Source organism: Podarcis raffonei, chromosome 14 (genome assembly GCF_027172205.1).
Source record: "Podarcis raffonei isolate rPodRaf1 chromosome 14, rPodRaf1.pri, whole genome shotgun sequence".
Classification (NCBI taxonomy): domain Eukaryota; kingdom Metazoa; phylum Chordata; class Lepidosauria; order Squamata; family Lacertidae; genus Podarcis; species Podarcis raffonei.
Genome location: NC_070615.1, coordinates 9,816,260 through 9,838,492, shown reverse-complemented (window position 1 = coordinate 9,838,492; position 22,233 = coordinate 9,816,260). Strand labels below are relative to the sequence as shown.

At 44.2% G+C, this 22,233-nt stretch overlaps 1 protein-coding gene across 5 annotated transcripts in view; it reads right to left on the bottom strand.

The window, feature by feature from the left end:
* The window catches only part of ZNF609 (zinc finger protein 609), a 100,391-nt gene extending 78,475 nt beyond the window's left edge, over positions 1-21,916 (bottom strand). For 2 of the 5 annotated variants that reach the window (XM_053365809.1, XM_053365811.1), the window contains exon 1: positions 21,406-21,674. The gene's annotated coding sequence lies outside the window, so the exon portion shown is untranslated. Of the gene's footprint in view, positions 1-21,209; positions 21,305-21,405 lie in introns of those variants that run through there. The other 3 variants (XM_053365813.1, XM_053365812.1, XM_053365810.1) reach the window with 3 other exon arrangements.
* Between the last annotated feature and the right edge of the window lie 317 nt (positions 21,917-22,233).

Below are 22,233 nucleotides of genomic sequence, written 5' to 3'. Positions count from 1 at the left end.
TCTATTAGTGGGGTATGCAGTGAAGGGCCTCAGATTATGGCTCTGGCAAATAGCTATGGGGAAAGCTTAGATAGAGCTGTGCAGATACGCAACATGTGAAAACCAAAAGCACACAAAATAGTAATGCATGGAATGCATAATGGTTGTCCCCATCATGCTAGGCTACAATTACTAAGTGACCAAGCACACTATCTTCATGAAGACTCTATACAGTGGTACCTCGGGTTACAGACGCTTCAGGTTACAGACTCCGCTAACCCATAAATAGTACCTTGGGTTAAGAACTTTGCTTCAGGATGAGAACAGAAATTGTGCAGCGGCGGCGCAGCAGCAGGCCCCATTAGCTAAAGTGGTGCTTCAGGTTAAGAACAATTTCAGGTTAAGAACGGACCTCCAGAATGAATTAAGTTCTTAACCCGAGGTACCACTGTACATCAAGTATTTCCCTGGAGGCTACAAACTAGCAAGCCAGTCACTCCACAAGATAAGTATATGGCAATTATATTTTCAAAAGATAATTAACACGTGAAATGGCATTCTTCCTAGCAGTGAGCCAAATTCCACCAAAGGGTAGTGTGGTGTTTGCCTCCTAGGATGGGTCATAAGGAAAGGGTTAAAATGGGTGTGATGTGATTGGCCAGTGAGAATGCAAGGGGGGAATAAAAGTTAAGAGTGGGAGGTTTTGAAAGGCAGTTGAGGTTTGGGAGTTGAGTTGAGGTTTTGAAAGTTGAGGTGGAGGGTTTGGGAGCTGAAGAAGGAAAAGGGAGAATTAGGTGTGGGTTGGTAGAGTTGTATTGTGAGAGAGTGAGAAGAATTGTTAGGTGGAGATAGATACCGTATTTTTCGCACCATTGGACGCACCAGACAATAGGACACACCTTGTTTTAGAGGGGGGGAAACAAGAAGAAAAAAATCTCCCCCTCTCTGCCCAGCGCCCCTTCCACGAAGCGGCAGGAGGCGTTGCGCAGAGAGGGGGAGAATTTCCCCCTTTTCTTTCCCCCCTCTAAAACAAGGTGCCCTTTAAGGTGCGTTCAGTCGCCTTCAGGTGGCTACCTCAGAAGCCTGGAGAGGGGTGGGTGCGCAGCGACCCCTCTCCTCTCCAGGCTTCAGGTTCCTTTCGACCTGCTCCTTGGGGCTGGCGGGGGGAAGCCCACCACCAGCCCCAAAGAGCAGGTTGGGGAGAAGCGGAGCCTCTATAGCCGCGCGTCACCTCTCCAACCGGGAGAGGGTCGCGGGGGGCTTCTTTAGCCCCGCACACACTCTCCTGGCTGGAGAGGTGACGCGCGGCTATGGCTTCTTCGCTCCATAGGACGCACACACATTTCCCCTTCATTTTTGAAGGGGGGAAGTGCATCCTATAGAGCGAAAAATACGGTAGTTGGGAGTAATCAGTTGTTAGGAACTAAGAATAAGAAACTGACAAGAGAACCTGAAACCATAAGCTTGTTCCTGCATTTAAAAATAAACTTGGTTATTTGTTTATGTTAACAACTGACTGGACTCCGTGTGTCCCCGTGAGATACGGGGTGATGGCAGCGGAAAAAGTAATTGCAGTGGCGGCACAGGGTCAATAGACCGTCAAACGTCTGGGGGCCCTGTGTGTGATCGCCACAGGTAGTTTCAGGTACACCTTTGAAACCCATGGCTGCCCCACCAGCTTTGGCTCTCCTTTAAGTGTTTTGATTTTCTGCTCCTCCATCCTGCGCACAGGAGACTGATGATCTGCCATGTTTACAAATGGGAAACACTTAAAGCTGACATTGTTTTCAAAGGAGTCTAAAAGGGTTGCTTAGCAGTATATAGCCAGAAACAGGTACCCTGAGCCATGTCAAAGTCATCTGAGGGGCTGAGATAGCCAAGCTTTTTTCCAACCACTGTCTACAGAATCTCTGGTTCCTTAATTCTAATAATTTGCCCCCTGACAGGTCATTATAGATTTTTAACCCCATGAGCCAATGCTTGTTATCTGAGCAAGATATACAGACTTCTTATCTCTCTTTTTTTTCAGTCCTCACAATAGTGATTTTATTAAATTAATTGCTTTTATAAAACATTGCAGATGTCATAATTGTTAACATAGCAATGTGCCCAACTGTTATAACTGTTGAAGTTTGCTAATCAGGATTCCTGTAAATGGGGGAAAAAGAAGAAATGAAAAACATCAAAGTCTTGTGAGAGCTTAACTAAAGCCACCAAAAACTGGTGATAAAAGAATTCTCCCAAACAGTCAGAAAAAAATGTGTATAAAGCCACAAGTTTTCCCCATCCAATGCAACAGAACCAGCCTCTGTTCTAACCCAAAAGAGGGTTTATTATCTTAATGGTAAAGAAAGTGTAAACTCTGGGGAATGTTTCATGCAGCTGTGGAGTCAGAAGCAGCTTTCAAAATCTACAGTCTGTTGAGCCCTCCCCTTGCACTAAACCATAGTTTAGTGCTACCTGCCACCCTGGAATGCGTTGGCTGCCTGGCTTGTTAAGATACTATCACTGAGCCTTTATTTCCACAGCTGAGATCATAATCAACCTCCCTCCTGCATGGGCTAGTCGGAAGGTCAGAGGAAAATGATCAATCCATTTCATCTCCCTTCGTCATTACAGAACAAAAGGATGGTCAAAAAAGCAGACAATCCCCAGCCTACACACACTAAGAGCTCCTTGAACACCAACCTTGTATGACTCACTTTTTTCATCTGAAGAAGTTGAAACACTAACTATAGTGCTCCTAGAACCATAGAGTTGCAAGGGGCTTGAGGGTCATCTAGTCCAACTCCCTGCAATGCAGGAATCTCAACTAAAGCATCCAAGAAAGATGGCCATCCAACCTTTGCTTAAAAACCTCCAAGGAAGGAGAATCCACCAGCTCTTGAGGGAGCCAATTCCATAGTCAAACAGCTCTGTCAGAAAGTTCTTTCTGATGTTTAGTTGGAATCTCCTTTCTTGTAACTTGGAGCCATCGGTTCGAGTCTATTGACCATGGTATCCTTCTGGGCCGTTTAAGGGGACTGGGAGCTGAGGGCATTTTTATGCAATGGTTCCACTCCTTCCTTCTGGGCAGCGTCCAGTGTTCAGTGAGTGACACTGAGATCCAACACCAGTGGGCCTTCTGGTGGTTCCCTCAGTGCAAGAAGTGAAGTTACATGGAACCAGGCAGAGGGCCTTCTCGGGACTGGCACCCAACCTGTGGAATGCTCTCCCACCAGATGTCAAATGGATAAGAAACTGTACAACCTTTAGAAGACATCTGAAGGCAGCACTGTATAGGCACTTTTTTATTATGTTTTTAGTACAGGGTATGCTGTGGGTTAAACCACAGAGCCTAGGACTTGCTGATCAGAAGGTCAGTGGTTCGAATCCCAGCGACGGGGTGAGCTCCCGTTGCTCGGTCCCAGCTCCTGCCAACCTAGCAGTTCGAAAGCACGTCAAAGTGCAAGTAGATAAATAGGTACTGCTCCAGCAGGAATGTAAACGGCATTTCTGTGCGCTGCTCTGGTTCGCCCAAAGTGGCTTTGTCATGCTGGCCACATGACCCAGAAGCTGTACGCCGGCTCCCTCAGCCAGTAAAGTGAGATGAGCGCCACAACCCCAGAGTCGGTCACGACTGGACCTAATGGTCAGGGGTCCCTTTACCTTTTTACTACTACTACTAATAATAATAATCATAATAAAAATACTGAGCAAACAGTTTCTATATTAAACAGACTCACCACAGAAAAGTGACACACTGAAATCAAGGTGCAAATTGAGGTTAGTAAAACTCTTATTTTCAAAACTTTAACTTCTCAACTTTTAACTTTTCCTTGCAATTACAATATACAATGGTACCTCTGGATACGAACGGGATCCCTTCTGGATCCCCGTTCGCATCCTGAAGCGAACGTTACCCGTACTGCGCATCTGCGTGTGCACAGGTCATGAGTCGCCACTTCCGAGCATGCGCATGGCGTCATTTTGACCGTCTGCTCATGCGCAAGCGGCGAAACCCAGAAGTAACGCGTTCCGTTACTTCTGGGTCACCACGGAGCACAACCCGAAAGTGCTCAACCTGAAACATATTTAACCTGGTATGACTGTACACCAAGATACACTTGAATGTCTCCAGATTTCCAGAAGACTAAGTTCAGTTAGTGAATCAGTGTAACAGAAACATGCATTTATACCATCTAATGTTTTTGATACCACATATTAGTGCATATATCCAAAGCTACTTGATTTTCTTCATACAGATTACAAAGGCAAAATTAACTACACTTAAACAGCATCCTCGTGCTCATCTCAAACTAGTGGTGACTCAACCCACGCAAACCTACAACTATTGCCCCAAAACAAAAAAAGACTGTTCCTACACATGTGCAAGAGCATGCAAAGCTGCCCTATAAAAGCTAGCATAGCTCTCATCTCCCACACCTGGCTGCCTCCATAGCAAATTTTAAAACAAGAAATAAAAGAAATAAAAAGGAATAAAATGCAATTTAAAATAGTATGATTATTTTAATGCAATGGATATGCCCACTGTGTTATAGAGTAATATTTGTCAACTTATAATATTTGTCAGCACTCCCTTCAAGTGCCTTGTCAACCTCCTTCCCTCTTCTTGCTGCCAGCCTCAGCTTTATTCCTCTGAGGAAGGCAGTGCCTCCTCCTCCTCCTGTGACTTCCACTTCATCCTGCTCACCTGCTGAGTGATGCACTTACAGTGCTACTCTTTTTATAAACTTGATGGCTCTCAAATGGCAAATATTTCTCAACTCCACTTTCATCACTATTTAACCCCTTAATCCTCATTCCAACTGTAACCATGAAACTGCATTTGCTCACATTCATCCTACTCCAACTCCACCCCCAAATATAATTGTACAGTAATACCTTTTAGGCCAAAGTATCTTATGTTTTTGCCTGAAAAATTATATTAAGCAGTGTGAACACCCAATTAATATTTATAAAATTGTACCCTGTCCTTCCTCAGATTCCTAGGTGGGATTTAAGCAATCCACATTGCACATAAAAAATGTATTTAAATCTAGCACATCATCACCTCTTATATCAAAGAAAGTAATAGACAAGATGGACCTTTTACAATCAAGATAGAGATGCTTTGACTAAGTCAATCTTTATTCCACTTCTAACTAAAGACAGAGTAGGGAGAATGTGTGTGTTTGTTTGTTTCTATCTGCCTGCCTGCCTCCCTGTGTGTGATGGAGAGAAGCGTATAAATGAGAAAATATAGGACAGAAAGCCCTATAAACATTTTATATTATCTTGCTTTACAGAAAACACACTATGCCAGAGCCCAGCTGCACGAATCAGTTGGAAGTGACAAAAAAACACAAGCCCTGCCTACAAGGCATCTGGATGAAAGGGACAAATGAGCTGAGAGAAAGGCACGTTTGGCAAATCCTGACCGTGATCATCTCCACCTGGAAACCTGTGTCCCCACTGTGGAAGGATGTACAGATCCAGAATTGGCCTCCACAGTCCTTATGGGCACACTGTTAGGACCACATTGATGGAAGACAATCTTACTTTGCTACTAGTGATCGCCAAAGAAAAAGAATACTACACGTCCCAACAAATATGTAGCTTCATTCAAAATTATAGCAGTATTAAACAATAAACCCTAACTAAGCCCCCACATAGAGGCCAGGTGCTGTTGACAGCTCCTCTAAGTCACAGTCAACATAGTCAATGGTCAGGGATTATGTTGTTAAGTCCAACAACCTCCAGAGGGCATCATATTGGCTACCACAGACTTGCTCCTGGCACCCTGCCTCACAGAGTGTTCAGTGGAGAGAAAAGATATAAAGGCATCTGAAAACCAGATGGAAAAAACCCCACCCGAGTGTACAAATCCCTCTCCACTTCCTCCCTGCCACACAGAACTCATCGATAGACAGCTGAAAGTACATGTATTCACTTGTCCAGTTGGCAATCTTCCAATAGGCAATTCTAAGAGAAGCCCTGGAACAGGAATACTAAGGGAAATGGCTTCTCACTTGGAAAACTGTACACATGCAGTGGCCCGACATAAATAATTCAGCTCCATTAAGGGCTGCAACCTCTATAAACCACATCTACGTTCCTAGAAGCAGCCATGTCATTAGAGTTCACTTTGAACTCGCAGCCCCTATCAAAACACTTCTAACAAATCACATAAGGCAACTCTCAGGAAAGCACTGCACACAGATCAGTATGCAACCAAGGGTTCATTGTGCCTTAACTCACAGTGGCTGCTCCCAGGCTAGCCACAACAGCTTGCATTACACTTCTGACCTTTTGTAGTGAAACAATAGGCAGAGAAAACCTAACTGGGAATGACTGGACACCCAAAGGAGAATTGATCCCATTAAAAGTTCAGTGCATATAAAGAGAATGTCTCCTACCAGTCTGTTCAAATCTGCAGACTCTGGGATTAGCTTCTGGTTGCTTCCAGACATGAGTGACTGCAATTTTCACCCTGATTAACTTTCAGGAATGCTTGCACTGAGGAACAGCAGAAACAGTGGAAAATCTCCAGCACCAGGCAACTGCTGCTCTAGAGCATGGCAAAGGTAACAGGATTTCAGATTACTGCTCCGCTTTACTGGGATCAGTCCAAGACAGCATATGTGCCTTCTGGCTCCAGACAACCCCTGGGAAAATAAGTCAGGAACAATCAGAGCAATTGGAGCAGAACAGGGTAAGTTTCAAGCTGCAACATCTCAGTCAGAAAAAATATAGCAGACTCTACCTGGGAAGCCTAGGAACAAACTCTGTTAAACCCCAGCCAGTTGCTTTACTGTCCATTTTTCCAGAGGTCAGAGCAGAAACATGAGCGGCTGCTGTGTTCAGGAGCCGCTCCTCCCGCCATCTCTTGCTGGCAGCCAGCCTATGTCTTTCTTCTATACACTACCTCTACACAGGATCCTTTTTTGTTTCCTTTTATGACTAAAGAAACCCAGAGGGATGTATCTTGCTTTGCAGAGGAAGCTGCAGTGCTCTTAGCTCCTCAGACTACAGAGCTGTGCTCTCTCCAGCTGCCTTGTTTAGGTTTTTTTTTTTTAAAAAAAGAAAGCCATAAAAAACAGGAATCCTTTCGTAGCTTTCTTTTTAAGATGTTCCTCTCTTCCTCTGTCTCTCTCCAATGATGAAAACAATGTTGAATGAAAGCCAGCTGGCAGCCAGAAGAAGAGATGAGAAATCTGCACAAAGGAGCTTCCTAACTAGCTGCTTTCAGTTCAAGGAACGTCTGCTGGCAGGGGGAGGGGGGCATCTTTGCTTCTCCCTATCCTAGGAAGACTGTATCAGACAACAGAAACGTGCTATTGCTGCCCCCCTCCACCCCATGAGTCTTCTCTACAGTACTGATGCACAGCCGTAATATAAAATGTTGCAAGCACATGCGTGAATTGGAGAAAAATGTTGTGGAACACTACAGTCATGCACACACATTCACTTACTCCTCCAACCCAAACAATTAGGCTTGGAAAAAAGTGATTGTGCTTCCCCACACAGCCTGATTGTGGTGCGGTATGTGACCTTTCTGGAAGGATGTAGCAGGAGAGTCAAGTTTTAACCTTTACTCCCCAGGTGCAATCTCCAGGAAAAAAGAAAGCCAGTGTGGTACCAGTGGTTAAAATGTCAGACCAGGGCCTGCGAGAACACAATTCAAATCCCCACTTGGCCTGGATGACTTTGGGCCAATCAGTGCTTCTCAGCCTAACCAACCTCACAAGCGTTGAGAGGAGGAGGGGGAGAACCATGCACACCACCCTGAGCTCCTTGGAGAAGGAAGGTGAGATACAAATGCAACGAACAAACCAAATCAACACAGGAATGCACCATCCAGCAACTATTAGGCTTGGGGAAAAGTATTTTATAGGATACAAATGACTTCTTTTCAGGCAGCTGTGTGTGTGCACATGGAGAGAAGTGGCAGAGGGACAGGACCCTGCAAGCACCAGGGAAGGCCTCTGTGGGAATATACACACCCACATTAACCATGCTGGAGACTCAGGGTCCCTTCCAACTCTACAATTCTATTATTCTATTTATTATTACCTAATGATGCTTGAAATGAAGCATCAGAATACAAAAAAATAAAATTGTTTTGGGGATTCACATCTTTAAATAGGTCTACACAATATTCAGTTGTGGTAAAGAAATACAGGAGGCAAAAAAACAACAACCTCAAAAGGATCTCAGAGCAAGTCTATTTTTAGTTTGTGTGCTCTGTAGTAGAAAATGAATCAGATTAAATGAACCACCTTTATTTTTCAACCAAAATAAAAGCTTGAGTGGGAATAAGGTACAAAGGCCCCAATATGGCTAAGATAGCATCAAAACTAAGCAACCTAGGCCATATACTTCAAAAGAGGGGTTTTTTATTGTACAAACTACCAGGCGTTTTTTGAAAAAACTATTCAAAGCCCTAATAAACTGCAACTAAGGCATCGGATTAAAATGCATCACGCAATATACATTTTAAGTATATATAGCTCAGTTAAGTTCTTGACCAGTTCTGTTATTTTAGGAAGGCTATTTTTGAATTAAAATATAAAATAGCATCCAGCATTTGAATGGTGGCAAAGTTCACCGCCTCTGTCTCAGGCACCCTCGTGCCAAGTTTTCTGATGATACCTCAAGGTGCCTAAACCTATGCTGAAAAATGGGAAAAGTCATGTCAAATTCACATTTTGGTATGGCATCTGGCATACAAACATTGGCAATGACCATAGTTGCCAGCTCAGGAAGGTTTGTGCTGAGTTTGGCAATGAAATCTCAAGAGGCAGCTGAACCTATGGAGGACAGAAGGGCGGACAGACAGAGAAACCACTTTCCAAAATATATAGTAGATAATAATCAAGACCTTCCTCCTCCCAATCCCGTCACTTGTGTAAGTATTACAAGACAGAAGAGCCACAGGCAGAAGAAGCAGATTTGAGTCAATAGGGCTCTAAGTTATATAAAAGCTAAAGTCTAGTAAGTTAACATGTTCCTCCAAAAATAATGCACGGTTCCATCAAAACTGGTCCTGAGCACCTGTGTGCCTGACAAAGTAAATGACCCACTTCTAGCACATTGTGACATACATTTTTGAAACCCTTTCCTAAACTTTCAGATATGAGTGCCAGAAGAATGTCAGCTCAGCATTAGAATGAAAGACCACAAAGCATTCATATCTGTTAAGAATCTTAAATTATAAATAGCCTTTGCTGCACATTTTCCTAATATATTAAGTCTTATAATCCATAACCACAACTGGTATGCAAGCAACAGAGAGTTCACCTTGGACATTTTGACCCTTCAATAAAATATGAAAGACTGCTTGAAACTGCAGAGCAGGCAAAAGCAAGCTCTTGGCTCCTCTGGAAGTCCACTAACACTGCACACCCTAAATAATACAGAGTTTTGTATGAAAAGGCAAACCTCATATATCACTACTCAAAAGTGCAATGGTCCTGTTCAGAATTCCCACACATTAACAATGCAACCTTAAGCATGTTTACACAGACATAAGCCCCACTGAGCTCTATGGTGCTCACTTCCTGGTCGATATGTGTATAGTATTGTGTTCCCATTCCATTATTCAGGTGGCCCAGAGTAATTAAACTTCATTGTTCCAAACAGTTTAAGCACATCAAATTATAAAGTCTGTTCTCAAAAGGATTCACAACCTTTAATAAATTCTACTCTGGCCAATTCTGGAATAAGCAGCAAACCTTTGGTGTTTTTATGGGGGGGGTTAATAAAAAGTGCTTATAGCAAGATTGTTCTACAAAACTAGATCTCTCCAATTGTGCAAAATGCTTGTTCAAATATTATTTCAGCTCCCACGACTGAAATGTGGGTGGCGGGGTGGGGATTTGTTGGGAACAATTTGATCCACCTATAATTTTAGTATTCTGGGTGGCTGCCTCATGCGGTTGTGGAATTTGAAGGTAAATGCCTGTTCCACACCAATGAGCACCCAGGGAAAAGCAATTATTACAGGACACTTTTTTAAAGAAAACTTCAAAGCATTCTTAACAAAGGCAGACTATATAACTGGATCAATCTAAATAAACCATGAGCAACACCTATAACTTCAACCTCTGGAAAACAAACCTTGTGGCCAGATTCAGGGGGGGCATCTGCAGAACAATGGCCTAGAATGCCCAGGGAGTGACCTCTACCCTAACCTCATGGCCTGGCTCCTCAAAAAGGTCACTGGGTGCTGTCTGCTGCATGGCTTGTTCTTTCCTTCCTGGCCCCCAGTGCATTTGGGCAGGAGACAGACTGGACTAAGGGCCTCCCCAGGGAAACTATGAATAGGCAGCTCTGGAAGCCTTGCTGCCTCCACTGGAGACAATATATATATATATATATATCTCAGATTCTAAACATGATGGGCTTTTGCTTTATGGGCTAATGGCCTCAGTTCCAAGCGTTCAATAACTAATTAAGCAAGGCATGCTGGAGCTAGATGGGGCTTTGCATGTGGCAGAATGCTTACCTGCACTTGCAATATTTCTTCTGCTGTCATGTGTTAACCTCACAAGTGGGATAAAAAGGTTCATATTACACTGTCACCCCAGAGCAGTAGGTCTGCCCTGCACTAGTGTTGAAACAAGCCTCTTATCTGGATTCAGCAGCTCACAGAGCTGTGGTTGACCAGGTCCTGCTCTTTCCAATGGCTTAGGATGCCAGATGGTTGCTCCACACATTACTTTTTCAATACAGTGGTACCTCCGTTTACTAATGTAATCCGTTCTGGAAGTCCGTTCTTAAACCGAGGCGCGCTTTCCCTAATGAGGCCTCCTGCCACCGGTGCCCTTCCACCATTCAGATTCCGTTCTTAGACTGTGGTAAAATTTACAAACCGGGACACTACTTCCAGTTTTGTGGAGTTCGTAAACCGACTAGTTCTTAAACAGGGCTGTTCTTAAACCAAGGTATGCAGTTTCTCTCAGTGACAGAAAAAAGCACATACCCTTCATGTGCAGAGGGTAACATGAGTCACTTTTGCTTCAAGTTAAGTATTGCAACAGAAGTTAGTGCTGCTTTGTCCCTCTTTCAGCAAATCAAAACATTTCCCAGAGAAAGGCAACACTTTGAGAATTGTTATACTGCTTCCTTTAAGTAAACATAAAATTCAGCATGTGTGCTGTGTTTTTCAACAGGCAACACAAATACATTTATGACTTTTTGAAATAATAATTATTTAAAAGATTTTTGTAATAACCTTGACATTCCAATAGGTTTAAAAGGGACAAAGATGGCCTTTTACCACCAATACCCCATTTCAAGCCACAAAAAAGAAGAAGCTTTAATCAGATGTGGACAGCAGCTGTAACATCTGTGGCATTAATTTGTTTTCAAAAACTACACAGAAGTTTTACAACCAGGCACTTAAGAAGCATTATATAAACATCTCCACATAGGAAGTATGGTAAACTTTGCTTGGAGAGGCTTCAGTTCCTATTCACAGGATACACTTCATTTCCTCTACACTACCTGCAGGCAAATAGAGTCACTAATCCTCCCTACCATATCTACATGGGTCCTACCATCTTAAAAGAATGGTACACATGTCAACGCGTGTGCACATGTCCCATTGCACTAAGGCACAAAGAACAATTCTGCCTGATCAACCATGTCCAGACACAGAATATGTTACACCAAATCCAGTGTTAAGTACCTGCTCTTTGGAAGAATGTTTAGAATGACTGGTGCACTTACAGTAAAGTCATACTTTGTTTTACAGTTTAGACAATGGCTTACTGGGGTGTGTGCACCAGACCACTACCAAAACGTAACTGCAGGGAGCCCCACCTGTATCGTTTAATCATCTTACACGAATGAAGTTCTAACTATCAGTAAGTTAATTTAGTATTAAGTAAAACATCAAACACAACTGTCATAGTTTCATATATATGCAATGAACGACTCACATTAAAAGTATTGTCTCCAGTACCTAGGGACAGGATGTGAGTGAACAGCATCTCTTCCTGCATTTTCCCATAGCTTTTATTCCCATGTGTCTACTCAACTAGCCTCCTTTTTTTCTCATCCAAGCCAAAAGCTTATGAACTCTGAGATTATGTATATATGTGTGTGTATATGTATGTGTGTGTGTGTGTGTGTGTGTGTGTGTGTGTGTGTGTGAACTCTGAGATGTATGTGTTTACGAACATTATTGCAGAAATTAAACATGTACTCATAGGAAATAAACCTGTTTTTTCAATAGTTATAATTTATTGTGAAAGAGAAATATGAATTTCCACAATGCAGTACATTTTAGCTGGTCACTTCCATAGAACCAAGAGATTTATCAGATAGTTACAAAAGGTGGGATTGAAAGGTGTTTAAATGTGAAAAATGTACAGAGTATGGCCAGTTTTGAAGAGCTATTATTTACGATAACTTTTAAAAATATATAAAGAGAAGGGGCGTTAATATCACATACATTGTGCTTCCATCTGAAGCTTAGAGCTCTTTCTTACATTACTTGTCTTGAAAGATGGCAGCTCCTCCTCTGCCTAATTTTGATATATATGTTTTTTACTTTTCAAAGCTGTTGAAGTGACAGAGGCTGTTTTGTACATCTAGCAAATGCCTCAAAAACAAGAAAAGCTAATATTCAACCCACAAAGTTAACGAAGTCTTTTAACTGCCTTGGTCTGCCGAAATTTCTGTGAACTCCTTCCCTTCATGCAACTGCTCTCAATCTACTCCTTTTAGAGTTTCATGGGAAAAGCCTTGGCAAGCAGGCAGTGCTACTCAGAACAAACATCACCCTGAAACCCAGTAGTATTTCCTACTGCAAATCCACACTGACTGCAGAGATGGGTTGCTTCTCATGCGAGAAGGGAGATACATCCAGAACCTGAAAGGACAAGAAGCAGCAGAAAGGGTGTGCACATTGCTGTGGAAGCATAAAGCACCCTGGGCACAGATTTCAAATGCTGCAAGGTTGTGCCTGGTGGCTAGGCTGGTGCTTTGTTTAATTCTACCAGTCCATGCCCTTCCAAGTATTTCCACCTGGAACCTTATCAGCAAGTTCTAGGACCCAGTTCAAAAGCCTCTGAAAAGTGCTCTCTGTGTTGCTGATCAAGGTATTTAATTAATAATGGCCCCAGAACCTCAACAGTGCAGCTATAACTTATTTCCTTCTTTCTTTTTTGAACTAAATAGCATATTTCATGAGTGAGGTGTTTGGTCTGATCACAGCATAAAGGTTAACGGTAAAGGGACCCCTGACCATTAGGTCCAGTCATGGACGACTCTGGGGTTGCGGCGCTCATCTTGCTTTATTGGCCGAGGGAGCCAGCGTACAGCTTCCGGGTCATGTGGCTAGCCAGAGCAGTACCTATTTATCTACTTGCACTGCGTGCTTTCGAACTGCTAGGTTGGCAGGAGCAGGGACCGAGAAACGGAAGCTCACCCCGTCGCGGGGATTTGAACCACCGACCTTCTGATCGGTTTAACCCACAGTGCCACCTGCGCCCCATGATCACAGCATAGTAACTGTCTATTAGGATTTGCAGCTGAAGTGGTTTGTTGGAGAATATAATTCTTCTATATGCAGCTTACACCAAAGCAACACTTGAGCAAAGACTTTAAGGAACAGAAAATTCTTTAGCAAATCTTGGCAAACAGCTGCTTATATTGTTTATAATTTTTTTAAGCCAATCATTCATTGTACATTATACAGAAGAGTGAAGTGTAGGAAGAACAGTCTGTCTTCCAGCACTTTTGAGAGAATAAGCTCTTATGCATATATTCCAAGTTCAATGGCTTCAAAATATCTGTCCGGATCCTTCAGTGAGTCTCCAAAGATATGCTAAATCTTTCTCAGAAGTGGGAATACACATGGAGAGAATAGCACAAAAGGAGCAATGTCTTACAGTGCACCAAAAGATTTCAAACAAACAAAAGCAGCCTCCATTGTACCCAGCAATCACCTGGCTCCAGCCCAGGCCTCCTGCCCCACCTCCCCGTTGAATAAGCACTGAGGACTGCTCTTCAGCAAGCTTCTGTTGTTCTTTAACATGTACAAGCAACTGATCCAAGTTAAAACTAACCTGCTTCTGCAAAGGTCACAGAAGGGTCTCCCACCCTTTCAATGAGCCAGCAACCACGTGATCAGCTTGAAGCCTTTCATAAAGCCAGCCAGACCCCTTAAAAGAAATGTTCTTTTCATAACTCTTTCCTGCAGCAGCTCACTTAAAATCATAAGCATGCTATATTTACAAGAGCTCCAGCAGCAGAGACAGAAGGCTTGTTTGAATTATGTTTCTTTCAAATCGAGAGAAAGCACTCCAAACAAGACCGGGGCCCATTACACTAAGTAAGTAACCAAGATGTTGACCCTATTACTGATTATACACAGAAGAGGTGGTGGGGAACCTCTAGTCTACAGGCCTAATTAGGCCCACCACAGATCCCAATTTGGCCCACAAGACAGTTTTCCCACAAACCACACCCCACTTGCCCCATCCGTGACATCATCTGTGATGTCAGCTGTGGGCAGGTATAGACATGGCTAGAAAGGAAAAAATCAGGAGCTCCTGATTGTTCCTTAGCAAGCAGGGTTGCCCTTCAGTGCCAATCAGCTGATCAGCTCTGACATAGAGCCTCCCTGGAATCTGCTGCACTAGAGCAAGGGTAGGCAACCTAAGGCACATGGGCCACAAGCAGCCCATGGGGGTTGTTTAGCCGACCCCCAAGGAGTGGGGGAACTTCATGCTCTGGCACCGGGGGGCGGAGAGCAGGCAGGGGCAGGGCTGGCATGCGTCCTGTGGGCATGGGGTGCCACCTGCGGGGGGCATGGCACCCAGCACGGGCAGGGGGCACCCCACAGGGATCCAGTGCGCTCCCCACACACTCCTCTTCCTCCGCCAGTGCCCCTGAGCCACCTGCTCGGTGAGTCCCCGTGCACTGCGCTAAACCGGCGCAGGGACTCACTTCCATGATGCCAAAAATCGCGTCTGTGCATGCTCAGAGACCAAAAATCGCATCTGAGCAGATGCAGACACCAGAAATTGTGTCTGCGCAGGCGCCAGAAAACGAGGCTGCACATGCTCACACACACACGATCCGGCCCACGAAGGGATCTCCACTGGAGTGAACTGGCCCAGACAAGGTAAACCTTGCCGACCCCTGCACTAGAGGCTTTCCTGTCAAGAACTCACTAGTGCAGTCAAAGGGGATGGAGGAAGTGGTTTGTGTTCAAAGCACTAGATGATTTTTCTGCAGAAGGAAAAACATGCAGTTTTTAAATGGAGCATTTTTTCTCTCCAGAGCAAGTCTCTTAGAAGATGTATTCCTAGTGCCAATCAGATGGCTGGCACTGAAATCACATCTTCAAATATGATTGTGGTAACCACCACTTAGCTGATCATTGGTTACAGCATTTTCCTTTGAACTTTAACAAGTGTCAGTCACCTGATGTCATTATGTTGTCAGGTGATTGACAGCTGGGTGGACCTGTTCACCTATCAATTGTGACTTGCAAGGGGTGGAGGATTTTGGAATGTGACCCACTGGATGGATACAATTCCCCAACTTTGATCTAGTGATTTAAGACAGCTGAACAAGGTGAAAAGAAAGATAGAAATATTTCAGCATAACTTCCTGGTGAATGTTTGCCTAGAAGCAAACTGTAATATAATCCCAACAGTGAACCATTTACCACTAAGAAATACAGGGTACACTTCAAAGTTTGCAAGCATCTACCAAATCATGTACAGCTATATGAACCTATCTGTACACCAAGTTCATATTTAGAGGTCCTTCAGAGGGTGCCTCCAAAGCAGGTGATTGCTGGAAAGAGTAATCCTTGGTTGTGGCATGGATTAGTCTCCTGAAACTCACTTTGATGGATTTCCACCACCTAAAGACAACCTCTTTGTCCAGGATGTCTAAGGAGATAGATAGATAGATAGATAGATAGATAGATAGATAGATAGATAGATATAGATATATAGATAGATGATAGATAGATGATAGATAGATAGATGATAGATAGATAGAATACTTTCCTTACATGCAACTCAAGGTGACTTACAAACACAGTGTAAACAATCAAACCAGTTCAAACAAATCATCAATAAAAACCTAAAAGCACATCAATACAAATATTACAGATCCAGCCCCACTAAAAGAATCCGTAAGTACTTAAAACTCTTCAAATTAAGGGCCAAAGGTCTGGGGGAAAATAGGTAAGGATGGCACAAGGCAATCCACCCTGAGGAGAACAAGTGGGGAACCACCACTGAAAAAGCCCACTCTCATGCTACCATGATGGAAATGCTTTATTGCTGCATTTCTGTGGTTCTTAATTATACTGTGTTTATCTTTGTGATTACTCGCTTTGAAATTATTGAAGAGCAGGATAGCAGGGTATTGATTCAATAAATACAAGCAAATTAGCTTACAGTGCCCAACAATAACCCAAAGTATTGGGCTTGGGCACCAATTTCATTTTTAGTGTCAGCACCAGTTGGAAACTTCTTAGTGCTTACTAAGACAGAGCAAACAACCACCTATTCAGTTGCCATCTTATGCATGCCTGTCCAAAACTACTATTGGTGGAACTTCTAGTTGTCACTCTGCCACCCTCAAATTACACACTATTTAACACTGTATTTAACACTGCAAGTTAAATACAGCATTTTATCAGAATTTGCTTATTCTGCACCATGTTGCTTATCTTTCACATTTTATTTTGAAGAGGTACCCAAGATTCTGAAATATTTGGAGAGAAGTATGATGCTATGATCAGATATATGGAAGAAAAGGTAGCAGTACAGGTTCCCCTGAACATTTGAGAATTTACCACTACCCATGTGCTTTGAAATGTCACCTCCACAACCATTAGAGAAATTATGTTAGAACTAAAATCCTCATGAATATGAATCAGATTCCTTGTATAATTGATTCAACATGGACTGTACTTATAAACAACTTTCAGATTGTGGGTTGCAACTTCCCTAAGTATAAGCACATCATTGTGGTAAAAATAGTCAAATACAGGATAAAAGGCAATCTTACAGTTTCAGATTAACAAAAAGATTGGATGGCCATCTGTCAGAGATTTGTTAGTTGCGATTCTGGCTTTGCAGGGAGTTGGACTAGATGCCCTTTTGGGTTCCTTCAAACCCGAAAATTCTATGATGATCCATCACAGGGTGGTCCAACGTTTCATACCAAGAGGGCTACAAGAGTAATTTTGACATGGAAATGCGCGTTGCATTCCCAAAGCTGGGTAAGCAAGGCACCAGGCTTTGAGAAGGAGGCACAAGGATCAGGCAGGGTCTTAGATCCTTCCTATCTCCTTTCCAAAGCTGAGAAAGAACTAGATTTTGGGAATGAGAACTCTAGGACCCTGTCAGAGCCTTGCACCTTCTTCCCAAAGCCCAGCGCCTCCTTACCTGGTTTTGGGAAGGTAGTGATGCATCAGATCACATTGCATTTTACCATAAAGATGTAGTGTTCATGGATTACGAGCATTAGCAATCCTTACCAAAAGCGATAGAAAATCTAAAATAATGGTCATGTTTGGATGATAATTTCTTTGCTTAGTGAACAGACACATGAAAGATAATTTGGTTACACACTACAACCCTTTGTGCGAGTCAGCAAACAAACCAGGAAGCCTTCCGTTAACTATAGTTCCCATTTTGTCTGAACCAGGAAACTAACAGTTTTGGAATAAGCTAGGATATTAAAACATGGCTTTATATCCTGGCTTATGTGCACAGCCTAAAGCATCATTTCATATCTCAGCTCATTAAGTCAAGATTGTCTGAATGCAGCCAATACCAGTAATAGTAGAAGCATAAAAAAATTAGAAAATATGAACATCCTTTTCAACATGAAACAATCTTAATGAAGAAAACCACAGAGAGTTTAGATTGCCAAGAAGAATAATCAAGAGCTAAATAAAGGTTTTGTTTTTTTGGGGGGGAAACAAGATACAGCTCTCTTCATATTTATTAGAAAATGGAAGCCTGCCAGAGAATCAGCAGGGCCATTAGACATCCAAGGTCTGCAATTTCTCATTTTGGACAATGGAGACACTGCAAGAAACAAAGCTACAAAATTCGTCACATCTTGAAACAAAGTATCTCTAAGATTCTTTTCAACTGCCAAATCTGAAAAAATGTCACACAGCCACATAGACAAGATTTTCATTCATTCTTAACTTCTAGGAATTCAAACAAAATATTAGGTAACATTAATGAACTATTGACACCAATATGTAACCCCTGAAATTTGCTTCTAAATGAAATGATTAGAAAATAGTTAATGTAATATAGATTTCCCTTTTTAGTAAGATTTTCAACACAATCCTAGAAATGCTAGAGTCTGACCTGAACTTCAGGCAAGGGGACAAACAGACTATTAGCAATAAAGTGGGTAAACAGGTGGATAAACATAGAGCAAAAGTGTAGGTCACAAATATTTAACATGCTTAAAATATGTTAATATGAATTATCTAATTAGTAAACTAGCTTTCAAAGCAAACCTTTTAACAAGGAATGTTTCCCCGCCCCCCGAACAACCACTAGTTGTAAAATAGTTTAAGTGATTGATTTTTACAATGAAGGTGGCAGCACTGCATTCACTAGGATTCGCACCAAACCTTGATCATGATCTGCCCTTTAAGTCCAAATGATACCAAAGAATTGCAGAATGCTACAGCATTAGAATGAGCAAAGTCATCGATTAAGTTTACAGTATAATTCTATGCCTGCTTACTCAGAAATTGCACTTTCTTTAATTTGGTTTATTCACTAGCAAGAGTTTAGGATTGCAGAATTAGGATATTGAGCTAATGTAATGTAATGCATTATAGTTGTTAAGAACCACATTACAGTCACACCACTCAGAAGGGCAACATAATATTTTAGCTACTAGCACCACAACCACCTACTTTACAAATTCAAACTTGAGAACAGTGGTTTTGGAAATAATCAAGACTCCTATTTTACTATGTGTTATGGTTACAGCGTAATCTAAAGATTATTAACCTCTTGCAGGGGTTCACAACCCATGCATTCCTTGAAGGATTTTGTGCTGAGCCCACAAAATAGTGAAGGGTATACATCAAATAACCATTTTTACACAGCAATGGCTATAGTTATAGAAGAAGGAAACATTGACAGTGTTCTTATGTACCAGTCAAATAGCCATCTCAAGAAGTATAAATCACAAACGTAGGCAGAAAAATTCAAGCACCTAGCAGCGATCAGACACATACTATCCTGGATTCATTTTAACAGGCCATTTCAGCTTGCCCACTCATTTCCTCCTAAAGCAGTCTTTAAGCAGCCTTCACTTCTTCCCATCCAGGGCACCAATGAGGAGCTGTCATTTCGCACTCTAGAGACAGGCATAATTCAGGCACAGAAGCAGCAAGCACATCTAGAAACACTGCAGGGATAAAACAGGTTTGAAAACCATGTTCTCAATGCATCACTGTTCAGAAACACAACCAACCTGTACATTACACAGTAAGACAACTCATTCAGAACACCATCTGTGATTTTGTACCATTCTAATAAATATTGAAAGTAGCTGCATGGTTTTACTACTGGAGCGACCAGCCTATGGTCAACCACTCAATTTCTTCTAGGCAAGAAGTTTGCAAGAGCATCACTTGCACTGCACACATCCCACAGGTATGTCAGGCAAAGCTGGGTTTATCTCTCAGGCTAAGTAGGGCATCTTGATAACACCCAGTAGTAAACAGAAAATGGAAGCAGCTTTACTTCCTCAAAAACAGATGTCTATATGGAAACACACACAAGAACCTATAATACCAAACGTACCATGAAATAACTACCTGAAGCTGATTTTGGACTGGTTTACCTGATGACTGTACTACCAAATGGCAACTTCTCTGAATCTGTGCCCAATCACATGTAAAACACCATAAGAAATTTCTATCTATTGACACAATGCTTTTCAATTATATGCTCAAGATGAGTCATCAGTTGCCAGTTGACAGCACAACAGCCCCCAGGTACTCACCTCAGAAGTGTTTGGGACCAGCTTGTGACAAGCTTGTGCATGATGCTTAACAGATCACTTGCATGACGATGCTTCACACTACCCCTACAACAGCAGAAGCTCTGAGAAGTCCCATCAAGGGACTGCAGAACTCACAACAGTTGTACAGGTAACACCCACACACACCCAAGGGCTGTTTGCATAAATCTACTCTGAATATAACGCAAAAGCAGACCCTGATGCTCCCAAGGAAGCTGGAGGTTATTGTGAAACACCCCCAAACGATAAGGATTCATGGCACACACGTACACAAACATGTAACTTGCCTCTTATCAAATGTATGACTACTCATACCAGTTTGCTAATTGTGGTAGCCTCCAGTGACATTTCATGGTGACCCTGAACATGCCCTCCATGCACAAAAGGCTCCACATTCAGCATGAAGGAAACCAGGTCACACGCAATTCCAGACCATTGTGTACATTGGAGTCTAAGCAAGCTTCTGCCCCAACCCATCTGTTAAGTTTCCAGACGCACCGCAAGGATGCCCACATACATGTGCGCATGCATGCGTTCACGGTAACAGTTTTAACCCCTCATCTGGACCTGCATGCTGTCGGACCTTGGTTGCCCGCACATTCAGTGCAGGTCCATCCATCCATCTCTCTCTCTGTCTCTCGGGCCACCCCACGCCTGGCTGACACGGGGCTGCCCCCCCCCGACGAACCCCATGTGCTCAGGAGCACAAGCCCCGCTTTTGTGCGAGCGAGTGCGCGGGCGGCGGCAACTCCACGCGAACCCGTCCGCCGTAGAGCCCGAAAGGAAGCCGTCCGCCACCACCACATTTCCAAGGTGCCACAAGGCTCCTTTTGTTGTTGCTGATGCAAGAGACTTAGCACCCCTCCCCCCCCCCACTCTGGGAACTGTTACCTGGTCTCGAGACTCCAAATGTGTTGTGTTTGGGGGGGGCGAGAGAGGAGGGGGCGCACGGAGGACCGGAGTGGGGGGGAGCGAGGAAAGTGGAGAAGCAGGTCGAGACCACCACCATTACACGCGCGCGCGCACGCACACACACACGGGCGCCCATCATGGAAGAGGCGGGGAGAAAGGCTCCCCCTCCCCCTCTTGCAGGTCCTCGAGGGGAGGGCGAGCAAGGAGGTCGCGATCCACTTGGATTGGAGAAGGGATCTTAACCCGTTTTTCTTTTTCGGGAGGTGGGGGGAGAATCTCCTCACCGACTCTGGCTCCTCCGGCCTGACAAGAAGCGTGGAAGGAGGCCCGGGGCCTGGTGTGGCGCCGCCATGAGCAGCCCAGCCCCAGCGCGCCCTCTCGCTCGCTCGCTCGCTCGCTCCCCGGCCCCGCGCACGAGCCTCTGCCGTTTCCCTGCCTCCCTCCCCTCCCCCCCCCGTCTCTTTCTCTCCTCAGACTCACCCTCGGGTTCCGGCCGGTGCCGGGCGCGCCCCTCAGCCGCTTCCTCCATGGAGCCGCGCGACTACCTCGCCGCCGTCGCCTTAAGGGCCCGGCCCCGCCGCCGCCGCCATGGCCGCCTGAGGAGAAGCGAGGAAAGGGGGAGGTCTGGCGCGCCGCAGTCCCGGCTCTCGGCTCCGCTCGGCCCTCCCTCAGCGCGGCCGCCGCCGCCGCCGCCGCCAGAAAGGGAGGGGGCAGCTGAGGGGCGCTGAGTATCGCTGAGCTCAAGCCCCGGATCTGAGGGTGGCAGGAAAACGCGGAGGCAGGAGGCAGGAGCGGGAAGGAAAAGCCGGGAGAAGGGCTCGCTTTTATGCGCCGCTCCTCCTGGGAAGCGAAGGAAAACCCGGAGCGCGGATGAAAGGGAAGGGGTGACAACCCTCCGGAAGGAAAAGTTCCTGCGCGAGGAAGAGGGAGGGAAAAGGGGGGGGGGAGCGGGGATGATCCGCAACTCCAGAAGGCTGCAAAGCGAGTTTCTAGCGGGCTGCGCGGGCCACTTAATTTGGAATGATCCAGTTTTGCAAAACAACAACAAAAACCCAGTTCAAGGCAAGGGCGCTCAAGAGTTTGCCCGTGCTGAGTGCAAGGCTGGTTACTCTCGAGTAAGCGTGCATCGGCTGTGCAGCCTTACCTGACGAGCCGGACTGGATCAAGGAGGGCTGCCCGCGACCCTCCAGGTGTTGCTGGGCTACAAATCCCCTCTGCTGCAGAAGGCATGGCTGGTGGTCAGAGATTACAGACGTTGAAGTGTGGTGGCGGCAGTGGTAAGAGCTGCCATATCTCAACAAGTGAAAT